Raw genomic sequence first — 25,932 nt, forward strand, 5'->3', positions numbered from 1 at the left:
AACACATGCAGAGAACAACAGAACATAAAGTATAATGCTAAAACATACTCTAATATTTGATTAAATAATCATTTTTGTCCATATTTCGTTTTTGGAATATTTTAGTCTCAATGTTTTATTTTAAAGTTAAATTGCTTAATAATCACTTTAGTCGTAATTCATTTTTTAGTATTTTGGTCCTAATATTTTATTTTAGGACAAAAAACTCTATTTTAGAATATTGACAGTTTGTTGACTAACGATTTTCATCTACGAATTGATTTTCTCCCAAAAACAAAATATTAGAGGCCAAAATACTCCCAAAAAAATAGGAGAGAAAATGACTATTTAATCAAAATGTTAGTGACATTTTATGTCATTATACCAAAAACAAAACAAGGCTAACTCCGAAAACTTGACACGTGTCTTCAACTATCACAAAAGAACAGCCTTTCTTCTATATACATTTGTTCTTTGAAAATTGAATTTTGGAATCAGAATTATAGCTCTACTTCCACTCTTTGTTCTTCCTGCTCAACTTTGATCTTTCTCTTATATTGGTTTGGCTTCAGCTCATTGTACATTGCTAATGGAACCTGCTCGTGGGTTATTATTCTTTTGGATTTTGGCAATTCTCTCCTTTAATCTATGCACAAGCAATGTGAGTGCAAGATATCATTACCACAAGCAGCACAAGCCTAAACACTCCAAGGGAAGTCCTCCTGGTAAAGTCCCTGCTCCCCAACACCCGGACCCTCCATCTATTCCTTCGGACCCGTACCCCAACGATCCCGGCGATAAGACCGACAGCATTTTCGACGTCACGTCGTACGGTGCGGTCGGGGACGGTTGTTCGGACGATACCACGGCGTTCAAGGAAGCATGGAAAGCTGCTTGTGCAGTAAAGTCTGCCACTCTTTTAGTTCCTTCAGATAAAAGTTTCATCATAACTTCAACTATCTTCTCAGGGCATGCAAACCAGGATTTGTCTTTCAAGTAATCTCATTTTTTGGATCATTTTAGGGATAACTGAGTGTCATTTAGTTTTCTAATGATGGAGGGTTGTGTCATTGAATGTGAAAGGTTGATGGGGTCCTAATGCCACCAGATGGGCCGGATTGGTGGCCGAAAGCAGATAGCCGTCAACAATGGCTCGTGTTTTATCGAATGAACGATATGAAACTTACCGGGAACGGAGTCATCGAAGGAAATGGGCAGAAATGGTGGGATCTCCCTTGCAAACCTCATAGGGTAATCCATTTTTCTAATCAACTCATCAAATAATATTTCATCCTCGAGTAAAATCATGACCATCTGAGCTCTTATGATGCTACTAATATAGGGTCCAAATGGTTCAACTCTTCCAGGGCCATGTGAAAGCCCTGCTGTAAGTATAGTTTTAACTCGAGCTAAATTCAGTGACTCATGATGTGCAAATCAGCTCATTTTTGTGCTGCTTCTTGCTTTCGCAGATGATCAGGTTCTTTATGAGCTCCAATTTAGTGGTCAGTGGCATAAAGATCCAAAACAGCCCTCAGTTTCATATGAAATTCGACGGGTGCGAAGGGGTCTTGATCGACAAACTGTTGATAGATACCCCTAAACTTAGCCCGAACACCGACGGGATCCACCTCGGAAACACAAAATCTGTCGGAATATACAATTCGATGATAAGCAACGGTAGGGAAAATAGAACCTGTCTGTTATACTCAAATTGAGTATCATTACTTGTAATGATCCAACTCTCATGATCTTAAATAGGAGATGATTGCATTTCGATCGGTCCGGGATGCTCGGATGTACACATCGAAGGTGTCACTTGTGGTCCTAGTCACGGAATCAGGTATACTACCCCTTTCAAATTATGTTTTCCGTAGCTACTATTGAAAAGTTACAATAAGTTGAGGTTCGAATTTCTGCAGCATTGGAAGCCTCGGGGTGCATAATTCCCAGGCATGTGTTTCGAACATTACCGTCCGCAACTCGATGATAAAAGAATCGGACAATGGGGTGAGGATCAAGACATGGCAAGGGGGTGCAGGTTCTGTATCAGGCATATCATTCGAGAACATCCATATGGAGAACGTTAGAAACTGCATAAACATAGACCAATACTACTGTCTGGAGAAGGCATGCCTGAACCAAACGTCGGCCGTTTACGTGTCGGATGTGCAATACAGGAACATCAAAGGCAGCTACGACGTGAGAACTACTCCGATCCATTTCGCATGCAGCGACACGGTGGCTTGCACGAACATAACAATGGCGGATGTCGAGCTTATGCCGCACGAAGGTAGATTAATGGAGGAACCATTTTGTTGGAATGCATATGGAATTGAAGAGACATTAAGTATACCCCCCATTGGTTGCTTGCTCAAAGGGATGCCCCAAACTATAGGAGAGACTCAGTATAGCTGCTGAGAAATGAAAATGGTGGATATATATATATATTGTTGATTAATATTATTATAGAAATACTATGTTGTTGGTTTGGGCTTCATCCGTCCCTGTTAAGGTTGTTTCCCCCCTTATACTGTGTGATGAGACGAGTCTTCAGAATGAGATGTACTGGTTTGTATACTGAATGCCCAATTGGGCCTATTAGTGCTTTTATCCTATTATGAGGATCTATTTAGAATTTTTATGAGCTTTAGAAATTCAAATTCAAATTAAAAAAATTGAATACAATGAGAATTCAATAAGGCTTAATAAAAAAATAAGTGCCTAAAGAATGTCTCGAAAAATATTTTAGTACCTAAAGATTTTTTTTGTCAAAAATAGGTGCCTAAAATTTTCTCCGTTACATTTTAGATGTCTACCGTTAAAAAAAACGTTAAGTGACACGTCCATATTTAAAAAAATATATTATTTATTTTTTAAAATCTGGGTGTGACACATGCCACTTAACACTTTTTTTAAACGGTAGACATCTAAAAGTATAACGGAGTAAACTTTAGACACATATTTTTAACGAAAAATTCTTTATGCACAAAAAATTATTTTTGAGTATAGTTTATGCACTTATTTTTATATTAAGTCATTTAATAAAGTAAAGGAGAATTTAAAAAGATAGAGGAGAATTTAATTAAAAATATTTATAAAGAAATTAAATTTAATAAAAGTTTTAAAAATTTTAAAAGAATTAAGTTAAAAGTTATAATCAAATTTTGTGAAGGATGAGGTGGGTCGAGGTCGGATTTAGGATAAAAAATATCTGACATGACCTAAAATAATAGTATAATTTTATCTTTACATTTAAAAATAATTACTATAATACTCCTTTCTATATTTTTTTCAATTAACTCTTTATTTTGCCAAATATAAATACAAATTTTATATCTAGGTCGGGTCCAAAATGCAAATTTTTATCTTAAAATTTAGATCGAATAAAAATTTTCTCAACTCAAATCGAATCACTAAATTTTTTTAAATCGATAAAAATATAATACTTGGATCGATCGAAAATCCGACACATTATCATCCCTGAATATGATATTCATTGGATTGGGCCATATGTTCAGCTGAGTTTTAAAGTCTAACTGAAGCAATATAAATTCATAGAAGGCCCAAGTATTAGAACGTTTGGTTCCACTTTATCCTTCGCCGGTTCTTCCAGTTCCTGGTGCTAAGCTGCCGCACGAGGTTCGATCTTCCAGTTCATCATCTCCTTCGATTCATTTTCGCTCAGCTCTTCAGTTTTACCGTTTCTTTATTCTTTCCAGGTTCAAATTTCGATTTTCTCCGTGCACTATTAATTTATTGCCATGTCTGCAAATTATTTGATCAGATAAGAAGAAGAAATGCCGTCTTTACAAACAGCGCTCCTCCCTGAGCTTGCTAACAATGTCATCAGAGTTAGTATCCTTCTTTACCTTGTTTTGTTTTCTGTTATTTGAATCCGTAAATACACTGTAATGAAACTGATGCTTTTTAATCTTCGGTTGCGATTTAATTCTTCGCTTCAGCTTTACCGTGAGTGTCTTCGGAGAGCTAAATATATAGGGATCAAGGTATCCTCAATCATCCTTCATAATTATCCTGTTTTCTGTGCTCGAAGGAGTTGTTCAGTCTGTGAAAATATTACATTTTAACAATTTTGAGGTCATTTATTGTTTCATTTATTTACCGTATACGGTATACTTACCTTGAATCTCCTTGTTTCGTGGTTTGATATCATATACTGTTAGCAAGATAAATGGTGAGAGTTATTGCAGAAGTGAATTGCAGGCTGATTTCCATGTTAAAGTTCAACCTGATTGGGGTCCTTTTAGTTCTATTCTCATCTTTCTTGATACGCTGGCTGCAATAAAAATGTCCCTTGCAGATTATATATTCTAAATCGCGATAAACTGGTCTTCGACTGGTCATTTTTTAAGATTTTATTTGCTTGCCTAAGGGGAGTTTACCTCTGAATTAATACATCCCAGAAGAGAAAAACAAGGATGATGGTGAATATGTTTAGATTTCCATTGATAAAACTGGGGAAGTGCTTTCAAATGATGATGGAAATTTGGTCAGAAGAATCATATTGTGCATTAAGCCGTTAACCTCTCTTATGTTGCCAAATCTGTTCATTTTTCTTTCAAACATACTGAATGGTATCATAGATAAAACATAAATAACAATTATAAAATATTTTACAAAATCGGAGCTCCGTGACACATAATTTAAAACCAAAATAATACAACTTTGAGTTTAATAAATTGAATACATGAGTAAGGTTCTATAAATACACATGCTCACTAAAGCTACAATATAGTACTCTGACGGAGATGCTGGAAGTCCTACTGCGATGGTGCTCCACGAACGACTCAACTACTGACCTACCAACGGAAAACATCCGAAGGTTGAGCTTATAAAGCCTAGCAGTATAATCGCTAATCTAGAGCAGCATAAGAATTTCATAAACATAAGCATGTTGAAGACATGATACTAAGCAGTAAGTACATGCATGAACTAGATCAAGTGCTACCTATTTAAGGCTTTACTGCTCTATCACTGAAGTAGGGGTCTCACGCTTCCCTTAATCTTCTACTAAGGGTCTCGCCATAAGTATTCCTTTAAAGGATCTCTAATCCTAATGCATGTACTGCCTAAATGCGACACTGATACTCCTGTGCATTATTTGAATGCAAACTTGACATACTGTGCATTATCTGAATGCAAATCTAACTTGTATATGGTCTCATACAACCATCAGACACTAGTTATTGAGGGAAGCCGGTGTCACATATCATCGGTGCAATTCCCACAAAACATACTGGATGATCTCCTAGTCCTCACATAGCCATCAAGTAGATCACTGAGGGGAACTCGGTGTCACATAGCATCAGTACAATTCCCATCTAACTGAAACATTGACTCAGTCTCACATAGCTTTCAAGCCAAGCTTTAACTTATCTGACATACCAGACTGATGGAATTATACACGCATGACTTAAACAAACAAACATGAGGTAGGTTTGGTGGAGTGGTCGAAGGAATTTTACGTGCATCTCGGAACAACACCCAACCTACCTTGAATACGGAATAGCTTAGGGGCAAGAATCGGAATTTTCTTACATCGGAGGCTTATCTGACTGTACTGAACTGACATAACTACTCATGCATACCTAAGGCCTACAGGCCACATAACACTGACATCGCTAACCCACTCCTCGCGAGTGTTCGTGCCTCGCACCCTAGTTAGCCCCTGACGTGCCTCGCACACTGGTAATGCCCACTAGGGCAACTAAGGTAACCTGGGTATACCTTAACATAGTTGGACTAACTATAGTGAAGTCAACGTCACACTAGCTGCTATCTCGCTCGTTCTCTCATCTAGAACATTATGCGAAGGCTTATTTATCAACTGTGGAACTGGTTAGCTCTATAGTTAGCTCGGGTTCATTTCTGAGTAGCAGTACTTTATTCGACCTTATCGTACTTCCCTTCAGAATATCTTGAACTGTAAAGCACGACTTACTCTTCCTGGGTTCACTGACATTCTCAAAGCCCATGTCTTTCACTACCACTAAATATGACATAATCATCTTACTATTTGTCTGATATCCCTTGTAACGATCCTCGGTCCCAACTATCTGTATACGTCCTCGATTGAAGATATTTCGGCGTATTACGTTTAATATGGTTACACCTGATGTAACATGCTCTTACATGTGTTTCTAGGTATGCTTGGTCATTTATGTCCCTCACAGACTAAGTCTTACTATTACAGATCATACTTAGCCCTTGCGGGCCTTAAACGGGTCAAATCTAACCATCCCAAGTGAGTAGTATCAATACTCTTCTTGAAGTATCGATATCGATACCCTTAGGTCAAGTATCGATACCCTTATGAGTATCAGTACCAAAAATGCATTCTATTGCGAAAAAGGGGCGTCAGTATCGATATTGTCACCCTGAGTATCGATACTGCCCCTGGTCCAAATCCCTAATTTTTGCCCCAATTTAACCTCAAGCCCTGAAATGGTTTATTTAGGCATGAGAATCACTCAAAAATCATCTTGAATGACTTGGTTTGTTTTCTAAACTTATTTTGAAGCTTTAGTAAGTTGTTTAGGGTTTTAAGATAACATAAAAATGCATTATTAACTCGTAAAACTTGATTTGCTTAAGAAATCAAAGGTAAACCCTAATATGCTCAAAATCACCAAATCTTAGCAAATGCTTAATACTCCAAAGGATTAGAAATACACTACCTTGATGATTGAATTCCGAAATTAAGCTCCTTGCTTAGCCAAAATCCTTTCCTTGGTGATTTGGATGAAAACCCTCATTTTTCTTTAGCTAGGATTAAACCAAGACTTTAATTCATTAAACTAAGGTTGCTAGATGAATTTAGGACAAAAATGAAGCATAAAAAGAGCTCAAGATCTTACCTTTGTGTTATGGAAATTTGGAGAGGAAGAAGGGGATGAAAATTAGAAGGAGGAAGAAATGAAGAGAATTAGAAGATGAAGAAAATAAAAGCATTCATCTTTTTGAAAATGGATTAATTGCATCCTTGGTCCTTCCTTATTTTTCTATAATTCGATAACCTTCTTTGATGACTAATTTGCCCTAATTCCAACCCAATTAAACCCAACAACTTAATTTATTAAATTCACGAGGTCTACTACTAGTCCGGAATTTGGGTTGTTACAAACATCATGAAACAAAGCCATACGTTGATTTTGTCTCTAATATATTGTGAACTTATGGAAAATAACTTAAGCCAATATTTAATTTATTGTGCAGTAACATAATACTGCACTGGTTGTTGATATGGTGAGAATGCACGAGACAGATCCAGAGAAGATTCAGAAGTTGAAGGATGAGTAAGTCTTAGTTTGTCTTGTTTCTTACATTTAAAGCCATTTATTTGGGGTATCTGCTTGGTCTGTCGTAGAAGAATGGAGTTAATATATTGGTGATAAATTACGAGAGAACAATCTTATTATCAATTCAGCTTGAAATTTGAAGATATGCAACTTCATATCCTCATTCTGGATTGATGGAGATATGATTGCTAGATGTTTATGCATTGTATTGAATTTCAACTCTTTCATAGCATTGTTTTAATTTTTGTTGTTTGCTTTTGCAGTGCTGCAAGGGGACTAATTAACCACATACTCTACGAGTCCGAGAAGCTGTCTGGAAGAAAATTCAGCAATAACTCTTGATAGTGTTGCCGTTTTTTATTTGATATATCGGTACCGGAGAGTTTTCACGACTATTCAACCTAGTAGTAAAGAGAGGCTTGAATTTTGGGGTCTCTAATGATTTTCATGGTGTTATGGATCATGTTTAATGAAACTTGCCATAGTTATTTACTTAATATACATTGTATGATGCATTATACTGGAGTAGTTCAAAGTTATGCGAGTTGAAGACAGTTGCATCATCTCATAAGGATGCCGGTGTTCCGTTTCCCTCTCTGTATAATGCATGTATACCATTCATCATTCATTTAGCTTTGCAATCCTCCACCAATATATTAATGTATACACGCATTCACGCATTACCGATACATATATAGAACTCATGATTGCATCAAGAATGGCGTTCCTAAAATGTACTTTTCATAGAATTATTGTTTTTTTCTTTACTAACCAATAGCATTATTTTGTGGTCATCCGGTTTTGGTCGGTCAATTCAGATGAAAAGAATGTATTGAACAAAAGAATGGTAGATATGAGGGAAATGCATTCTAGATTTCCTTGATGTTCATCAGTCTATTATCTGCCTATACTTTTCTTTCGGCTGCTTTGGTCCATTACTTCATTAATACCATATTCTTAACCACTTTTTCCTAGATTCGATAGCCAGGTTTCATTTGTTCTTGGACTAAATGGCCCTCTTGTAACATTCCTAGGACTTCTTAGCTCCACTCCGTTTGCTCCGGTGCTGTACCCCTGTTCCGGGAGTCGTGGGCTCTCAATCTCAGTGCCCTCTTTGGTTGCAGTAGAGCTTGTTTGCTTTAGGCTGCACAGGCATATGATTTCACCCTTGCTCCGTGTTATCATTCCATGTAAAATCTCTCCATCATCGGCAAAAGAAGCGGTCGTAGTCAGCTCTCCTTCCTGCAGTTGAAAACAAGGCATGAATAGAAAATGGTCGCAATGCCATTTGTGTTAGGCTGTAGATCAGCCGAATGTCCTAGGAACATGTCCAAGACACACTCGGACATGGGTACGAGGATATGATCCTCATCCTTATCCGACACTCACTCGGGTTTGAGTAAGCTTATCAGGGGTTAAAGAATTACAAAAACTTACAGTGACAAGGCTGAACGGCACAGCTGATGGCTCCTCATACTCTGCAGCATCTAAATCTTAAAGATGTGCCCCTTCGAAAAATTTGGGCAAAATGTATCGTCTCACAGGAACAAGAAGCATGATCATTAATGGGAAAAGAACCCCAGCAAGTGGGATCCAAGTAATCCCAAAACAAACTAACAAGTAAGCAGTTTGGAAGATAGTAAATACGACCATTGTCTTGAAAGGCACAGTTTCCACAAAGGTTGCATGGTACTCCTCCAATACTCTGAAACAAATGTGATTCAGTTAAAAAAAAATTGAGTGCTCTTCAAGATGATAAATCAAATGGATTTAAGAGTTTACTTGTATCGTCTGCTCGGTGCCGTGAAAATCAACAATATCCGCTCCCAGAACTGGTTCCCAGGCAAGCTTTCGATGGCCACGAATGCAAAGTAGCCCCAAAGCACAGAGGTCGGGATCCTTTTAATGAAAGGCATTGCTGCAATGCATCCTCCGACCATATCGCTTGAAGCAAGTTACTTAGCCGCTGTTCTTTTACTTCGATAGGCAGCAGATCATCATTTCCTTCTCAACGTCAAATACTGTCTCATCAACTGGGGCATCAATATTTCCCATGCTTGAAGCCATATGAATCGTTAATGTTTTAAGTTCATTCAATCCCTGTTCAGAAAAGAAGCTTAGGCCAGGTTACTTGACAAACAATTAAAACCTTTTGAACTTACAGGGTCCGAAAAGGGGTCTTAACAGTGCTAATGTGGTCGGTACCCTAGCAGCAGGTTCTTGGTAAACCAATGGACTCTGCATTTGTTGATAGGCTTCCTGCATGCTGTCATACACTTGTCCTAAGCTTGCATTATTATGCATACATTTGCGGGCTGTTGCTGCTATTCTGTTTCGAAGCAACTGATAAAACCAGAAAAAAAAACGTTTTAATCCATCGATGTTCATGGCCGTGACACACTGAATAATGACACTGAGGCACTTGACAACTAATTCGATATAATTACCCAATGCTTCAATGTATCTAAGCTTTTGGTATGCATAGGAGACTGGGGGATGACACCATTTGACGGAGGGATCCCAACAAGACCACATAATATCGTCTGCCATCAATCACCAAAGTTATACATTAAGTTGAGCGAACTCGATACTAAACACGATTAAAGTCGCAGAACACAAAGCACGTATCAAAATGGATAAAGTATGGAACATAATACAGGACGGTGGTTTCCTCAAAGTGAATTCCTTCTGCTGAGCTAGTTGTGAAGCTACACTGTGATCAAAATAATACAGGACGGTGATCATTGTTGCTGGAATGAAAGCTCCGATTATATATAGCACCGGAACCTTTAGCATGTCCTGTTAGTTTTTGCCATTAATCATCATTCATCAATGTCTTCGTTTCAAAAAGCAAACAAAAAGAAACAAGTTTTTTATAAAAGTCAAAAAGGATGACTCATTTGCCTTCATGACAGTCCAATTTTCATATGCACTTGGGGACCATGGATTAGGACTGAAAATACGCCTCGGAATTCCTTTCGGAATATTTCCTGACGTTATATAAGAAACAGCCGTCCATACCAGAATCATTATTGGCACACCATAGTCTCCTATGAATCATCGCTATGATACTTGAGAAGATAAAGATATTCAAGCAAATTTTCAGTAAGCTGACACTTTCATCATGATAGAATTGTTTTTGATAAGAAAGTAAAGCCTCGTTAAAAACCCGTCATAACCGTCAAAACACTATGATATCTCAACGGACATTGAAAGAAGGAAAAAGTGCCTCGAAATTTTATTACCAACCAAGAAAAACAATACAGAATGACCATGACAACACCACCTTACAGCAGAAATAAACCTCCTAGAAAAACAAAAAAAAACATGCACACAAGCTCATCCAATTCCTATCTTAGCTAATACATCCGCCTCACAATTCATAACTCTATTGACATGTCTTGGAATAACATTCCTATCTACTATCAAAGACCCAATTTCCTTCACTAGCGAAATAAATAAAGCAGAACAAGAATCCGAAATCTTGATCCAATCTAAGGCTTTGTTGTATTCACTTCTCCAATTAGAATTCATTAAGAATAATAAATCGGATTTGATAGCCAACAGTTCTGTCAGAATTGGAGGGCCCGAACCAACATTTTTAGAGAAGGTCCCCAACACCGTACCATCTTCATCCCTTAGTAAACCACATATTCCCCCTTTAGTCCAAAACTTATCCACAACCCTGTCAACATTTATCTTGAAGAAACCCTTAGGAGGGCACCAAGACAACGAAAATCAAATTTTGTTAAACAAAGTAACAATCTGAGACGGAATTCGAAACTGAGAAAAATAAAAGAAGAAATCAAATTTTTAAAAATTAAGGAAAATAAAAAGGAAGATAAAATAATCTTTTTATTTTTGATCTTGTGATCGGAATCAGTTGAGGCATGTCGCTACATAATTTTCTTAAGATAAATTTTTGGCCACTCGTTTGTGCTCGAGATCATTTGATCGTCTGTCTCTTAGGATACAAAAACTAGATGATCAACTACAGTAGCACAATAATAGAGATCACGAACCATCATTACCTTCGACTAATACCGAAAAAACTAAGGAGAAAATTATATTTTATAAGGAGAGAAAATATTTTTCAAGAGAGTTTAACTCCAACAAGATATCTTTTAATATCTAAATTTAAACAGATAATAATATCTTTTAAATTTAAAATATTAAACATATATACACTCCTTTTATTATTCAAATTTAAACAAATATTATTTTAATTTGAAATATTCAAAAGTATATAATTATCTTTGATATTCTAAGTTAAAAAGATAATAAATACCTTTCTAAATTGATATATTCAAAGAGTAATTATACTATTAATATTCAAATTAAATAATATCTTTTAATTTTCAATATTTAAAGGGACTCTGAATTTAATATAAATATTAAATACATTAAAGGAATTCACAATTTTCTCCAACATTCTCCCACATGAAAGAAATTGATGATTTAATCAAAAACAGTTTGTCATGATGTGGTGATAGCCTCTACAATATATAGTTGCATATGATAGGTAAGTGTCCTCCTTTAAACCTTCCCTCGTGACAATATATTTACTTCACTAGCTAAATAGTAGAAGTGATATCCTTGAACTGTTTTGTCGTTTGTGTAAACGATGACATACTTCACATAACCACCCCTCTGACAAAAATTTAGTTCCCATGAGCATATCTTTAAAGCCATGGACATCTACCTAGTTCTGCAAGAGTTTGAGATAACTATGCTTAATAGTCTTCTTGAAGCGACCCTACTTCACTCTCACATAGGTGAATTATGTTGTTCGGCTCACCGCAACACACAATGATCATAAAATTCTTTTGCTTAACCTATACCACTTTGATCACTGTTCCAATAAAAGGAATAAACTTGGGATAAGAAACCCCGTAGTGACCTTACACGGGTTATACAATTAGGTTGTTCTTTTGAAACTATATATTGGGATCTCCAATCAACAAGGTAGGATTTCCTTCACATAACACCTTTAAATTTCAAGGGCTTTTGTAACACCCATATCCCGTATATCTTTCCATACACGAGATACATATGTCACATCACTTTATAAAACATTTTAACCTTTGAAAACCCGTAAAATTTTATTTCAATTTGAACAACTACACAATATGATATTCATAGAAGAAAAATACTAAAACTATCACTTAAATACATTACAAAATATTTACTATAGTTTAATTACATACCAACTAAGTTCTCAAAATGAATAAGATTGCCCTAATGTTACTGATGAGTCAACCTTTAATTGATAAAAGTTGTTACTGCTGCACTCCTTACTCGGCAAAACCTTGATTGTCCCTACGCGTGAAATCAACACACGTTAAGTATTTACTTAGTGAGACATAATACTATAAAGATATCACAATTTATACATAGATATCTTATAACCAATTAATGACGAATTAAATTTCATAATCCCTAAGGACCAGATCATACCTTCTCAGTTCAATCATAAATCTTTAATACTATCATTGCAATTATTCTTAGTAGGTCCATCATACTTATCCTTCGATATATTTTTCCCCATTAGTCTTAATTTGCCCTATGTACATTAAATGAGAAAGTACTATACTTGTATTGCACCAAAGTGCCAATTGATCATGTATCTTTTATAATTATTATGGCGGCACCTTAAATACTGTTAATACACTGTTTTGTATTTTTATTTGGGACATCCTTTCATGCCCATTATATATTGTTTACTTTTTCGATTATGACCTCCATTCATACCAATTATGCATTTTCGTACATTATATTTATATGGCATCCTTTCATACCACTCATGCATTGTTTATATCAAAATGCATTAAAATTTCCTTTAGTCTTTTACCCAAAGGCGTTTAGCCTTTCATCTAACTTGCATACTTGACACCTTTCTGCCAAGTGCACAGCTAGGTCATTAATCTTTTACTCAACGGTATTTAACCGATCATCTAACTGACATAATTGACACATTTCTTCCAAATGCATAACTAGGTCATTAATCTTTTACTCAACGTTATTTAACCGTTCATCTAACTGGCATAATTGACACATTTCTGCCAAATACACAGCTAGGCCATTAATCTTTTACTCAACGATATTTAACCGTTCATCTAACTGACATAATTGACACATTTCTGCCAAATACACAACTAGGCCATTAATCTTTTACTCAACGTTATTTAACCGTTCATCTAACTGGCATAATTGACACATTTCTGCCAGCACAACTATGCTATTAATCTTTTACTCAACTGTATTTAACCGTTCATCTAACTGGCATAATTGACACATTTCTGTCAAATGCACAGCTAGGCCATTAATCTTTTACTCAACGGTATTTAACCGTTCATCTAACTGGCATAATTAACACCTTTCTGCCAAATGCACAGCTAGGTCATTAATCTTTTACTCAATGGTATTTAACTGATCATCTAACCGGCATAATTGACAACTTTCTTCCAAATGCACATCTAGGCCATTAATTTTTTACTTTAAAATTGTTTTTACTCTAATAATTATTCATAATATCACTTAACTCTTTCAATTCATTATAAATTCTATAGTTTGCACACGTAGTGCCAATACGGTAATTTACAAACTTATTATAATTTAAGTGGGTTGCACATTCACTACCAATACAGAAATTCATATAATTTCTTAACTTTTTACACACAAAGTGCCCATATGGAAATTCATAAACTAATTATGAATTTCTCAACTTTTTGCACACAAAGTGCCCCTATGGAAATTCATAAAATAATTATGAATTTCTTAATTTTTTGCACACAAAGTGCCCACTGGGTAATCGTCATACATATATCAATAAATCATAAATCTATAATTACCGTAACATCTACGTATATAATAAATGCACTCACCTAGGTTGCCTCGCTATTATATCCAAAATGTAACGTTGATTACTCAAGTACTTTGCCTTTTCCTTTTATTTTGCTTGACTCGGGAGCTTGATTTCGATCTACTCAAGCATCCAATAAAGACATGTACAATATCAATTGTTATTATATTTCCTAACAATTATACTTAAACATTACTCAAGAGTCCATATTATTATATTTTCTATAACAATCTTAGCTTATTTTAACATTTCTGGCTCACTAGTATCGATACCCCTACAATGGTATCGATACTACTATACTATGGTACTGATACTCTATTACGGTACCGATACCATTTCTGCATTCTGTTAACTATGGTATTGATACCATCCTCATGGTATTGATACTCCCCTCTTGGTATCGATATCACTTGAATCGGTATCGATACTACTCAGTGAATTCTTCTGATTTTAAGCCTATAGTATCAATATTGTTCTATCAATACCGATACCATTTCTGCATTCTGTTAACTATGGTATTGATACCATCCTCATGGTATTGATACTCCCCTCTTGGTATCGATATCACTTGAATCGGTATCGATATTACTCAATGAATTCTTCTGATTTTAAGCCTATAGTATCAATATTGTTCTATCAATACCGATACCATTACCTATATTTTACACTTTTAACCCGAAACTTACCCAAATTTGGTCAATTTCCCTTATGTTTACCCCCAACAATACTATTAAACTCTTCTCTACCTATTCATACTGACTTTCCTTCTTTTAACTTCTTAAAACATCTAAAATATTCCAAGACCATTCCAATCTAAGAATCACACCACTTTTTCTAACATGTTTTTAAACCCATCCAATGCCTCTAATCTCTTATTTACATATTTGACAAGTCAATTATATTAACAAACATAATTAAAAAGTCATATTCTAACATAGCACTCAAAAACTCATTTTCTTCAATCTCTATTATCTCATCCATAACTGATTTTTTATTCCATTTAATCCTTCCTTAAGCTTCTATTATACTCAATGCTTCAAAAACCAATAAAAAAATGAAGGAATAAACTAGTAAATTGAAAACTCACCTTTAGCTATAGAGGAGAGCTTTTCTACGAGAAAATAAAGAAGAAAAAGGGGATGACTTTTGGTAACCCATTTTCCCTTTCCCTTATTTACTTAATATCTTAATAAAATAAATTTTAAATTAATTTTCCCCTTAAAGGACTAAAATGCCCTCATAATCATCCATTGATATAATTTAGTCTAAACCACTATTTCAAATCATTCTCATCTTTTATCAATTTGTTAAATAAATCCTCAAATTTTAAATTCTTTTAATAAAGTCCTTGATTCGATATTTGGGGTATTACAACTTTAGTCCCATTCCTTTAAATGTTTTCTCAACTTGATCTCGATTTAACCTTTTGGTTAGCAGATTCTCAATGTTATCATTTGATCTTACAAATCAATTGAGATAACTACATTTGAGATTAGTTGTCTAATGGTATTATTTTGACGAAGCATATGTCTCGATTTCCCATTATACATGAAATTTTGTGATCTAGCAATTGTTACTTGGTTGTCACAGTATATACATACTGTGGGCACAAATTTCAGCCATTCTAGAATATCCTAAAGAAAATTTCAAAGTTATTATGTTTCTTCTCCCAATTTGTCTAGAGCTAAAAACTCATATTTCATCATGGATATAGTTTCCAAGACACAACTCCTCCTTCTAAAGTGAATACATATCCACTTGTACCTTTGGTATCTTGAATATTAGATATCCAACTAGCATTAGAGTATCCTTATAAGATAACATGATCTCTAGAATTATGCAAATCGTAATCTCAAGTATATCTAAGATATTTCAGTATCCTTGTTTTTGCTTTTCGATGATTTTCACTTAGATTGCACGTGAATCTGCTTAAATTGCTCATAGTAAAAGCGATGTCTGGTCTCGTACAACTCATGAGATACATTAGGCTACCTATGACCCTTACATATTCCACCTAGTGAATACTTTCACCCTGATTTTTAGACAAATGTGAACAAGAGTATATTGGAGTTATGGCTATACCAGAATAATCCTTGTTAAATTTTTCAAGAATCTTGTCCACAAAGTGTGACTGTGTTAGTATAAGGCATTCAGATGACCTTTTAATTTGGATGCCAATAATTCGTATCGACCAATCTCATATCTTTCATGTCAAATCTTGAATTTAACATATATTTGGTACACTTTACCATCTTATTGTTATTTCCAATAATGAGTATGACATCAACATATAAGCATAGAATAGTATATCATATGTTGATTGTTTTGACATATACACACTTGTTACACTCATTTATCTTGAATTTGTTTGTCATCATGACACTATCGAGCTTCTCATGCTATTGTTTTGGTGTTTGTTTAATTTGATACAAATACTTCACCAACCTACAAACTTTTCTTTCTTGACTTAGAACTACATGACCCTTAGGTTGTTTCATGTAAATTTCTTCATCAAGGTCTCTATTTAGGGAAGATTTTTAACATCTATTTGATGCACTTCTAGATTTTTTAAAGCAACAATTGTGAGTATCATTAATATGGATGTTATCCTTCATACAAGAGAGTATGTATCAAAATAGTCAAGGCCTTTCTTTTATCGATATCCTTTTATTACCAATCTAGCCTTATACTTATCAATTGTTCCATATGCTTTTTTTTTTTGAAAATCCATTTAGAATTTAGTGATTTAATACCAAGAGGAAGATCCACTAATTCTCACGTATGGTTCTGCATGATGAAATCTATTTCGCTCTTAATGGCTTCCTTCCATAAGGTGTCTTCAGAGGATCGTATAACTTTACTATGTATTTGAGGTGTAGCATTTAACATAAAGGTTAGGAAGTCTGGTCTAAAGAATTTTTCAACCCTTTCTCATTTACTCCTTATTGGTTCTATTTCAGTTTCATCCTCTTGTTGGTCATCTAGACTATCCTCATTGTTAGTCTCTAAAGTTTATTTTAAACTTTGATTCAACCTCCTTAGATTTAGAAGGGAAATTTTTTACAAATAATGATGCATTATTTGATTCCATTATCGTGTTCTTATGAATCTCAGGATTCTATGATTCATACACAAGAAATCGATACACATTACTACGTTCTGCATAGCCAATTGTTGAATTGTGTTTCGATATAACAAATTTTAAAGCCAAAATGTTTTTGGACTTGAATTGAATTTATTCAAAGTTTTCAAAAAGTTTCAAAAATAATTCAAAGCCCATTAAATTCGGATTTGAGCAAAAATGTTCAGAAGTACATATACCCCCCAGGATTATCCATACCCCCATAAAGGCTAAAATTCTAGAATGCTCATAGGGTACCGATATCCCCTACAGGGGTATCCATACCCCCTGGCTGCAACGGCTAGTAACAGCTAGTTAATTTGAATTTAATGAAGGAGTACTGATACCATATGTAGGGGTACCGATACCCCCTATTATGGGCAGCCTTTTTGAGTAAAAAAATCATCCCCAAATGGCTCCAAAATATCCCCAACAGCTATATACGACTTCAAAAACATTCCAAGCTATAAATACAAGCTAAGGACACTTGAAGATGGAAGAGAACAACTGTCCAAGTAATCAAACACAAGAGAAGAGCTTTTTATTCTTACTTTCCTTTCTCTTGTAAATATTTGTTCTTGTGAGCTTAATTCTTGTAAACACCTACCTTTGAGAGGTTTATTTGTTTACTTCTTTTATCTTTTTGTAAAGGGGAAAGGTTCTAGCTAAGCTCGTGTAAAAGCTAGGGAAAGGTTTTAGTTTAGCCATTGAAAAACTAAGGAGTTGTAAAGGTTATCTCTTTGTCCTTGAAAAAGAAAGAACAAATTAGTGAATTTGTTGGAAAATCTTTGGTAAGGAGCTAAGGTAGTGGATGTAGACTTGGTTGAGAAGTCGAACCACTATAAATCGATATGCAATTCTCTATATTTCAATCTCCTTACTCCCTAAACACAAAAACCGTTCCGACCCCTCTTTACAAATCGTTCTAGTTGTCGATTCGAGCTTCCAAAAATCCCAACAATTGGTATCAGAGCCTAACTCATTAGAAGGATTAGCATCCTTGAGACGATCCTCGAAGAAGCTCTACCAATTCCTGACGTAACCGACAAAGAAATGACTTCAACCTCTGGTGCTTATTACCTTGAAGATATACCTATTATGGAATCGCAACCGCTCAACAAGCCACCCTTCTTCTATGGAGAAAATTATGCTCATTGGAAGAATAAAATGATGTACTTTATTCAAGCCTATGATATATGAGCTTGGAACTCGATCATTAATGGTTACTTCTCTCCACCCGACAAGTACAACGATTGGAGCAAAGAAGAGCAGAAAAAGTTCCAGCTTAATTCTAAGGCTATACATATTCTCTTTTGTGCTTTAGGCTCAAATGAATATGGAAGAATCTCATCTTTTTCCAGTTCCAAAGAGATTTGGGACAAGCTCCAAATCACTCATGAAGGAACCGACGAAGTGAGGGAATCAAAGAAAAGTCTTCTCAACCATATCTACGATAACTTCAAGATGAAACCCGATGAAGACATCAAAGCTATGACAGATAGATTTTTCGTGATTGTCAATGATCTCAAGGGATATGGAGAAGTAATCCCTAGCTTGTGAAGAAAATGATCTACTCTCTTCCAAAGAAGTGGCAATCGAAGAAGACGACCATTATCGAATCAATAAACCGAAAGTCTCTCTCTCTCAATGAGCTAATTGGTTATCTTCTCACTCATGAGATGATGATAAAGAAAGATGAAGAAATGGAAGAGAAGAAAAACAAGAAGAAGAAGAAGAAGAAGAATGTAGGCATTGCCTTCACCAATGAAAGCTATCAAGATTCAAGTGATGAGGTGGATGAAGATGATGAAGAACAAGAAGAAGAGATGGTCAAGCTCTTGAATGAACTCAAGAGATTCATGATTTCCAAGGAAGTGAAACATGAATCAACCAAGAAGAAGAATCCCCCGATGTGTTTCAATTGTCAAAGAAAGGGGCATGTCAAGAATGAATGTCCTCTTCTAAATAAAAAGGAGAAAAAGGCATTTGTTGCATCTTAGAGCGATGAAGATGATTCCAATGATGAAGATGAAGTAGTCAACCTAGGCCTTATAACCACTCAAGAAGAATTCGAGGTATCTTCTAACTCAAATGAGTTTAATTCATTTACTTTTGATGAGTTACAAGATGCTTATAATAGGTTGTATTTGGGATTTGATACCATGAATTCCAATTATACGAAATTAATTTCAAAACTCAAAATTAAAGATAATTTGATTTTAAAAGCAAAAGTTGATTTTGAAAATCAAAAAGAAATTTTGAAAAATAATTTAGAACTTTTAAAAGTCAAAATAAATTATTTAGAAAAAGAAAATTTTGAGTTAGGAGTTAAGCTTGAAAGCTTAATAAAAGAAAAAGAATTAATTTCTAAAACAACCTATTATGTTTAAATATGACAAAATGCTCACATTGTCATTATCATGGTTATATGGAACATACTTGTCATTTGAAGAAAGGAAAACGTTTTAAAATTAGGCAATAATAGATTCCGAAAGGAACAAGGGGCATTGAAACTAACGTCCAAAGATCCAAAAGCAATTTGGATACCAAAATCAAAATAAATGTCTCTTGTAGGTGTGTAGGAGAAATGGTGATAAAAGTGAAGATATTCAAATGCTCTAGCCATACATGAAAAAAGAATGGGTAACCTCTAAGCTTAAAGCTTTTGTTTTTGATTAATTGGTTGCTCATTTAAGTTTAAGCATGCATGAGTTTTGAGTTTAAATAATTATGTATTTTTTTAATCTCATGTATGATGAAAACAATTGGTATGATGAACATTTTAAAGATTTAATAATTTTTCATAATTTTTAGTTCATCATAATGTATTTTGGTCAAAATTGGTTTTAATGCAAATGATATCTCTCTAACAATTGATATCAACTTTTCAAATGTTTTGATTTTATAAATTTTAAATTTTTGACCTAAAATTAAATGTTTATGCATGTGATTTAAAATGCAAAAGATATCTCTCTAACAATTGATATCAAAATTTTCAAATGCATAACATTTTTGGAAAACTTTATGCATATGCACTTAATTTCAATAATTGATATTGCAAAAAGTATTTTAGACTTGGATACATTGAAATTTATCTGCTACTAATATGTTTGTTATTCTTTGTTGAAATTCAATTTTATTTAAGTGTCAAGTTCTTAAAAGCTAAATTTTGTTTGGAATGCATCTATTAAGGGAGAGCTTTAATTTTTCAAATGATTTTTAAATGTCAAATTTATCTCTTACTCTCCAATGTTATTTTAAAACTTTAAAGATTGAATTACTTTTTATATAACAAAAAGGAGGAGAAGCTTGGTTTGAAAAATTCAATTTCTTAATGAAAAATGGGGAGCTTAACATTTTCTTATATTTTCCAACAATTGGTAACAATAGGTATCTTTTTAACAATTTATATCCTTTTGTTAACAATTGATATCTTTTTCATTAAACATTTTATTAAGGGGGAGTTTTGCCAAAAAAAAATTTCCAAATGTTTTGTTATATCAAAAAGGAGAGATTATTGAATTATGTTTCGATATAACAAATTTTAAAGGCAAAATGTTTTTGGACTTGAATTGAATTTATTCAAAGGTTTCAAAAGGTTTCAAAAATAATTAAAAGTCCATTAAATTCGGATTTGAGCAAAAATGTTCAGAGGTACCGATACCCCCCAGGGGTATCCATACCCCATGGAGGCTAAAATTACAGAATGCTCATAGGGTACCGATACCCCCTGCAAGGTTATCCATACCCCCTGGTTGTAACGGCTAGTTAATTTTAATTTAATGGAGGAGTACCGATACCCTATGTAGGGGTACTGATACCCTATGTAGGGGTACCGATACCCTATGTAGGGGTACTGATACCCTATGTAGGGGTACCGATACCCCCTATTATGGGCAGCCTTTTTGAGTAGAAAAATCATCCCCAAACGGCTCCAAAACATCCCCAACGGCTATATACGACTTCAAACACATTCCAGGATATAAATACAAGCTAAGGACACTTGAACATGGAAGAGAACAACTATCCAAGCAATCAAACACAAGAGAATAGTTTTTTATTCTTATTTTCCTTTCTCTTGTAAATATTTATTCTTGTGAGCTTAATTCTTATAAACACCTACCTTTGAGAGGTTTATTTGTTTACTTCTTTTATCCTTTTGTAAAGGGGAAAGGTTCTAGCTAATCCTGTGTAAAAGCTAGGAAAATGTTCTAGTTTAGCCATTGAAAAACTAGGGAGTTGTAAAGGTTATCTCTTTGTCCTTGAAAAAGAAAGAACAAATTAGTGAATTTGTTGGAAAATCATTGGTGAGGAGCTAAGGTAGTGGATGTAGACTTGGTTGAGAAGTCGAACCACTATAAATCGCTATGCAATTCTCTATCTTTCATTCTCCTTACTCCCTAAACACAAAAACCGTCCCGACCCCTCTTTGCAAACCGTTCCGGTTGTCAATTCGAGCTTTCGAAAATCCCAACACCAATAAAAATACAATCCATTGTTTTATGACCTATTTTCTTTTGCTTTGGTAATCATTGTTTTGAAAATCGGACCAGACCGGCCGGTTCAACCGGTTTAACCGGGAACCGCTGCCTAGTCCGGTTCAATTTACACCGGTTGAACCGCTACTAGTGAACCGACCGGAACCGTTAAACCGTTCAAACCGGACCGGCTGAAAACCGAAAAAAAAACGCCAATTTTGTATTTTTTAAAAAAAATTAAACCAAACGACATCGTTTGTTAAACGAGCCAAGTCGAACTCGAGTATTGTTGAGCTCGACTCGAACTTGAAAACTTTAGAAGTAAGCTCAACTCGACTCAAACTCACGAGCTAAAAATTATCAAGTTCAACTCAAACTCGAAATATAATATTGAAACTTGAACTCGAAAAGGCTTGAACTAAAAAAAATTAGAAGCTCGATTGAAGCCTAAAATTCGAGCATGATTAAAGTGAAAGAATAGTTCACTCAATGCTCACCAAAAGGCTCCATGATTTTGAATACCAAATTACCTCTATTATTTATAGAAGTTAGTTGGGATGCTCTTCTATGTTTCTTAGCCATGTGGGATTGTTTTATTCTCATATTTTCTCTTTAGACTTTTGGGATGCTCTTCTATGTTTCTTAGCCATGTGGGATTGTTTTTTTTTTAAATATTAAACCAAACAATATCATTTTGTTATGATTTTTTTAGCCCCAAATTTATTTTTTAATTATAGTTATATAATTATATTTATTATTTAATATGTTTTACCTTAAATATTATGTTGTAGTTAATTTTGAATCATTTTGTTTCAGTTGATTTTATGGTTTTAAACTTATATATGTTATGATTTGCTTTGAATATGACTTGTGATATAAAAAATTATTTTTTATTAATTATTTTTTTTATTTTATTTAATTTTTAAATAATTATGACGTCGTCTGGTTTTTCCGACCGGTTCGACCGGTTGAACCAGTGAACCGGTAGCATGGCCGGTTTGCTAACCGGTCCGGTTCTGAAAACCATGTTGGTAATAGGACCATTACCTTGGCAAGACACCTCATATTTTCAAATGTTTGTACGAAGATTTTCGACCTTTTCATAATTCGTATGGTGTCTTGTCTTTTTCCTTTCAAGGTACCTTATTTAAAAAATAATTAGCTGAAAGGACAACTTCTTCCACATGTTCTGTGATAACCCAAAACTGTCTAACAAGGCATTCATCATTTCTTTTAAAGTCTGATTTTTCCTCTTAGCTACTTCATTTGATTAAGGAGAATAAAGTGGTGTTACTTCATCAATAATACCATGTTGTGAACAAAATTCATCGAATGGTTCAACATATTCACCAGCACAATCACGTCTCACCATCTTAATATTTTTATTAAGTTGGTTTTCGACTTCTTGTTTATAGAGTTTGGAATTATCTATAGCTTCATATGTGCTTATAAATAACAATATTTCATACTATCGTCAATGAACATAATAAAATATTTATTCCCTCATCTCATTTAGACAAATTTCAAGTCACAAACGTCACTGTGAATTAAATCAAATGATTCGATATTTCTTTCAATAGTTTGAAAAGATGACATTGTTAATTTTGCCTCAGCACATGTTTCACATTTATGATTATAATTAATATGAAACAAATGAATGTGTTCCAAGTTAATTAATCTTCGTAGAGCATCATAATTAACATGTGCAAGCCTACCATGCCATAAATTAAATGACTCAAGCATATAAACGGAACTATAAACTTTATTCTTATTCATGCTTTTGGCTTTTACAAAGATAGCATTAAGTTTTCACATGTCATTCAATACATATCCTCTACCCACAAACATTCCCCATTTGGATAAAATTAGCTTTTGGGATTCAAATATCATTCTAAAGCCGTGAACACTTAGGAGTATTCCAGAAACAAGGTTTTTCAGTATGTCAGGCACATACAACACATTATGTAGCTTTAGTTCTTTGTCAGAAGTCATCTTCAAGACTACAATACCCTTCCCCTTGATTTCGAAAGTCGCAACATTGCCCATGTAGAACTTCTCCCCATTGTTGTAAGGTGTTAGTTTAGAGAAAGATTCTTTGTCGTAACAATATGATGTGTGGATCCAATATGGAGCCACCATTCTCTTGGTTAGAGTCAACCAACTTGTCTTCAGATATCACAACATATAGATCTATATCATCAACTCCCTTAGGCATTCTTTTCACAGCTTTAGCCTCGTGAGCTTTGGCTTTATTTAGATGTCTGCACTTAGAGGATTTATGCTCCATCTTTCTACAATTAAAGTGTCACGCCCCAGTTTTCATTCTATTTAAATTTGATTTGATTTAATTAATTTTTTGGACCAAATTATGAATTTTCAAAGTTTTTAAGAAAGTTTCTGAAAGTTCAAGGGCTTGTTCCCCGATTTGACCTTCATCTGTCTGCAAAGAAAAAAAAGTGAGATATTTGTTAACTTGTGGTTGTGGTGGCTTAAACTTATGACATAGGGGATGGTCACCCACACCTTAGCGACCAGACTAGGTCACTGTTGGTGTTAGGAAACACCTAAAACATCACTTAAACCAAATCGGTTGCAATTTTAAATCCCAAAATTCCCCCAAATCTAAGCCAAATCTCTAAGTTTGAAATCCCCAAATTTCCCAAACTTCTTGACATCATCCATCGTCAATCTTGTCACCTCCGATGATTGTATAGTGCATCATTAATACCGTCGTGATCACTGTCCTCTCCTGACCAAAACCCAATCAGTCGGTCATCGTAAAGATTAGTTGTTCGCTGTAAATAATCGTTTGATTACTTGTCGAAACTTAAAAACTCATTTCTCTCTTTCTTATTTTGACCATTGTAGTTGTCGGTGACTGTCGCCGATAATTTCACTGAAAGCGTCGCCTTGTCCTGACCAAAACCCAACCCTTCCCGCACAGGTTGGCCCTGCCATTCGCCATGAAAAAGCCATCAAACGTATGTTGAAGAAACCCTTCATTGTCTCAGTTTTTCTAAGATTCCGACCAATCCCGTCGTCGGCTGGCCACATTGCCTCCGCCATCTGGTTTCTAAATCAGTTCCGATAAAAACCCTGTCGATTACGTTTCCTCTCGCTACCATTTTTGCCATCATCCGTTGGGCAAGCGCTGATTGTTTTATCTTTAATTTTCATTGACTTTTGGCTGATTTTTGGTGTTGTTTCGAATTGATCTTGGTGTTGATTGTTTTTCGGTTAATCGATCATCGTCCCCATCCCCGCCACACGTGCCGCCACACGCCACCGACGCCCGTGTGATTCGTTCCCAGTCAAGAGTCTTCTAGAACCGAGTCAACCTGAATATAAGAGTCACACCCATAATAAAATGGATAATTAATATACATAAATTTATATTCCAAAATAGATTATTGTCCATCTGAATATGCTTTGCATCCGCCACAAACTACAACAAGATAAATTTTATGACTTGAATCAAATTATTTATTCAGAAAGATAAATTATATTGCTTCATAGATGATAACGAGATGAAATAAATTATTTTTTTAATCTTTTAATCTTTGATTTAAAAAAAATAAAAGTTTTCAACTGTTCTCGTCCCAATTTGAAAAAAAATAACTTTCCCCACAAACCACATGCCTAGTTTTCAAATAAATAAATTAAACTTAAAAATTAGAGAACCAGCAAAAAAATCAATTAAAATTTATTATTAATTTTACAAGGTATTTCTTTTACTATATTTTATTTCATTTCCATCTGGTTTCTAAATCAGTTCCGATAAAACCCGATCGATTACGTTTCCTCTCGCTATCATTTTTGCCATCATCCGTTGGGTAAGCGTTGATTGTTTTATCTTTAATTTTCATTGACTTTTGGCTATTTTTGGTGTTGTTTCGAATTGATCTTGGTGTTGATTGTTTTTCGGTTAATCGGTCGTCGTCCCCATCCCCGCCACACGTGCCGCCACGCGCCACCAACGCCCGTGGGATTCGTTCCCAGTCAAGAGTGTAACATCCCGAAAGCCGGGTCAGTGACTAAAATGTAAATTTTGGGAAATTTAGTGCTCAATTTTGAAATAAGTTAAAAGTGTTGGGATTTAAGTAAAGAATTTTGATGATGGATTGAATAGCATAGATGGATAATTAAAGGGGTAATTTAGTCTTTTCAGAT

The 25,932-nt window shown here is 34.7% G+C and overlaps 1 protein-coding gene and 3 pseudogenes across 1 annotated transcript in view; 2 read left to right on the plus strand and 2 right to left on the minus strand.

Annotated features, from left to right (window-relative positions):
- Window positions 1–435: 435 nt before the first annotated feature.
- Window positions 436–2,560, plus strand: LOC120155850 (annotated as a pseudogene).
- Window positions 2,561–3,551: 991 nt separating this feature from the next.
- On the plus strand, window positions 3,552–7,843 carry LOC120155878 (annotated as a pseudogene).
- A 132-nt stretch (window positions 7,844–7,975) lies between these two features.
- LOC120155879 (probable inactive DNA (cytosine-5)-methyltransferase DRM3) overlaps window positions 7,976–25,932 on the minus strand; it is a 29,982-nt gene continuing 12,025 nt past the window's right edge. Inside the window, 2 exon segments of the mRNA XM_039167349.1 lie at window positions 7,976–8,019; window positions 20,702–20,712. The gene's annotated coding sequence lies outside the window, so the exon portion shown is untranslated.
- LOC120155887 lies at window positions 8,047–24,828 on the minus strand (annotated as a pseudogene).

This window comes from Hibiscus syriacus, unplaced genomic scaffold, assembly GCF_006381635.1.
Source record: "Hibiscus syriacus cultivar Baekdansim isolate YM2019G1 unplaced genomic scaffold, ASM638163v2 tig00111208_pilon, whole genome shotgun sequence".
Lineage (NCBI taxonomy): Eukaryota > Viridiplantae > Streptophyta > Magnoliopsida > Malvales > Malvaceae > Hibiscus > Hibiscus syriacus.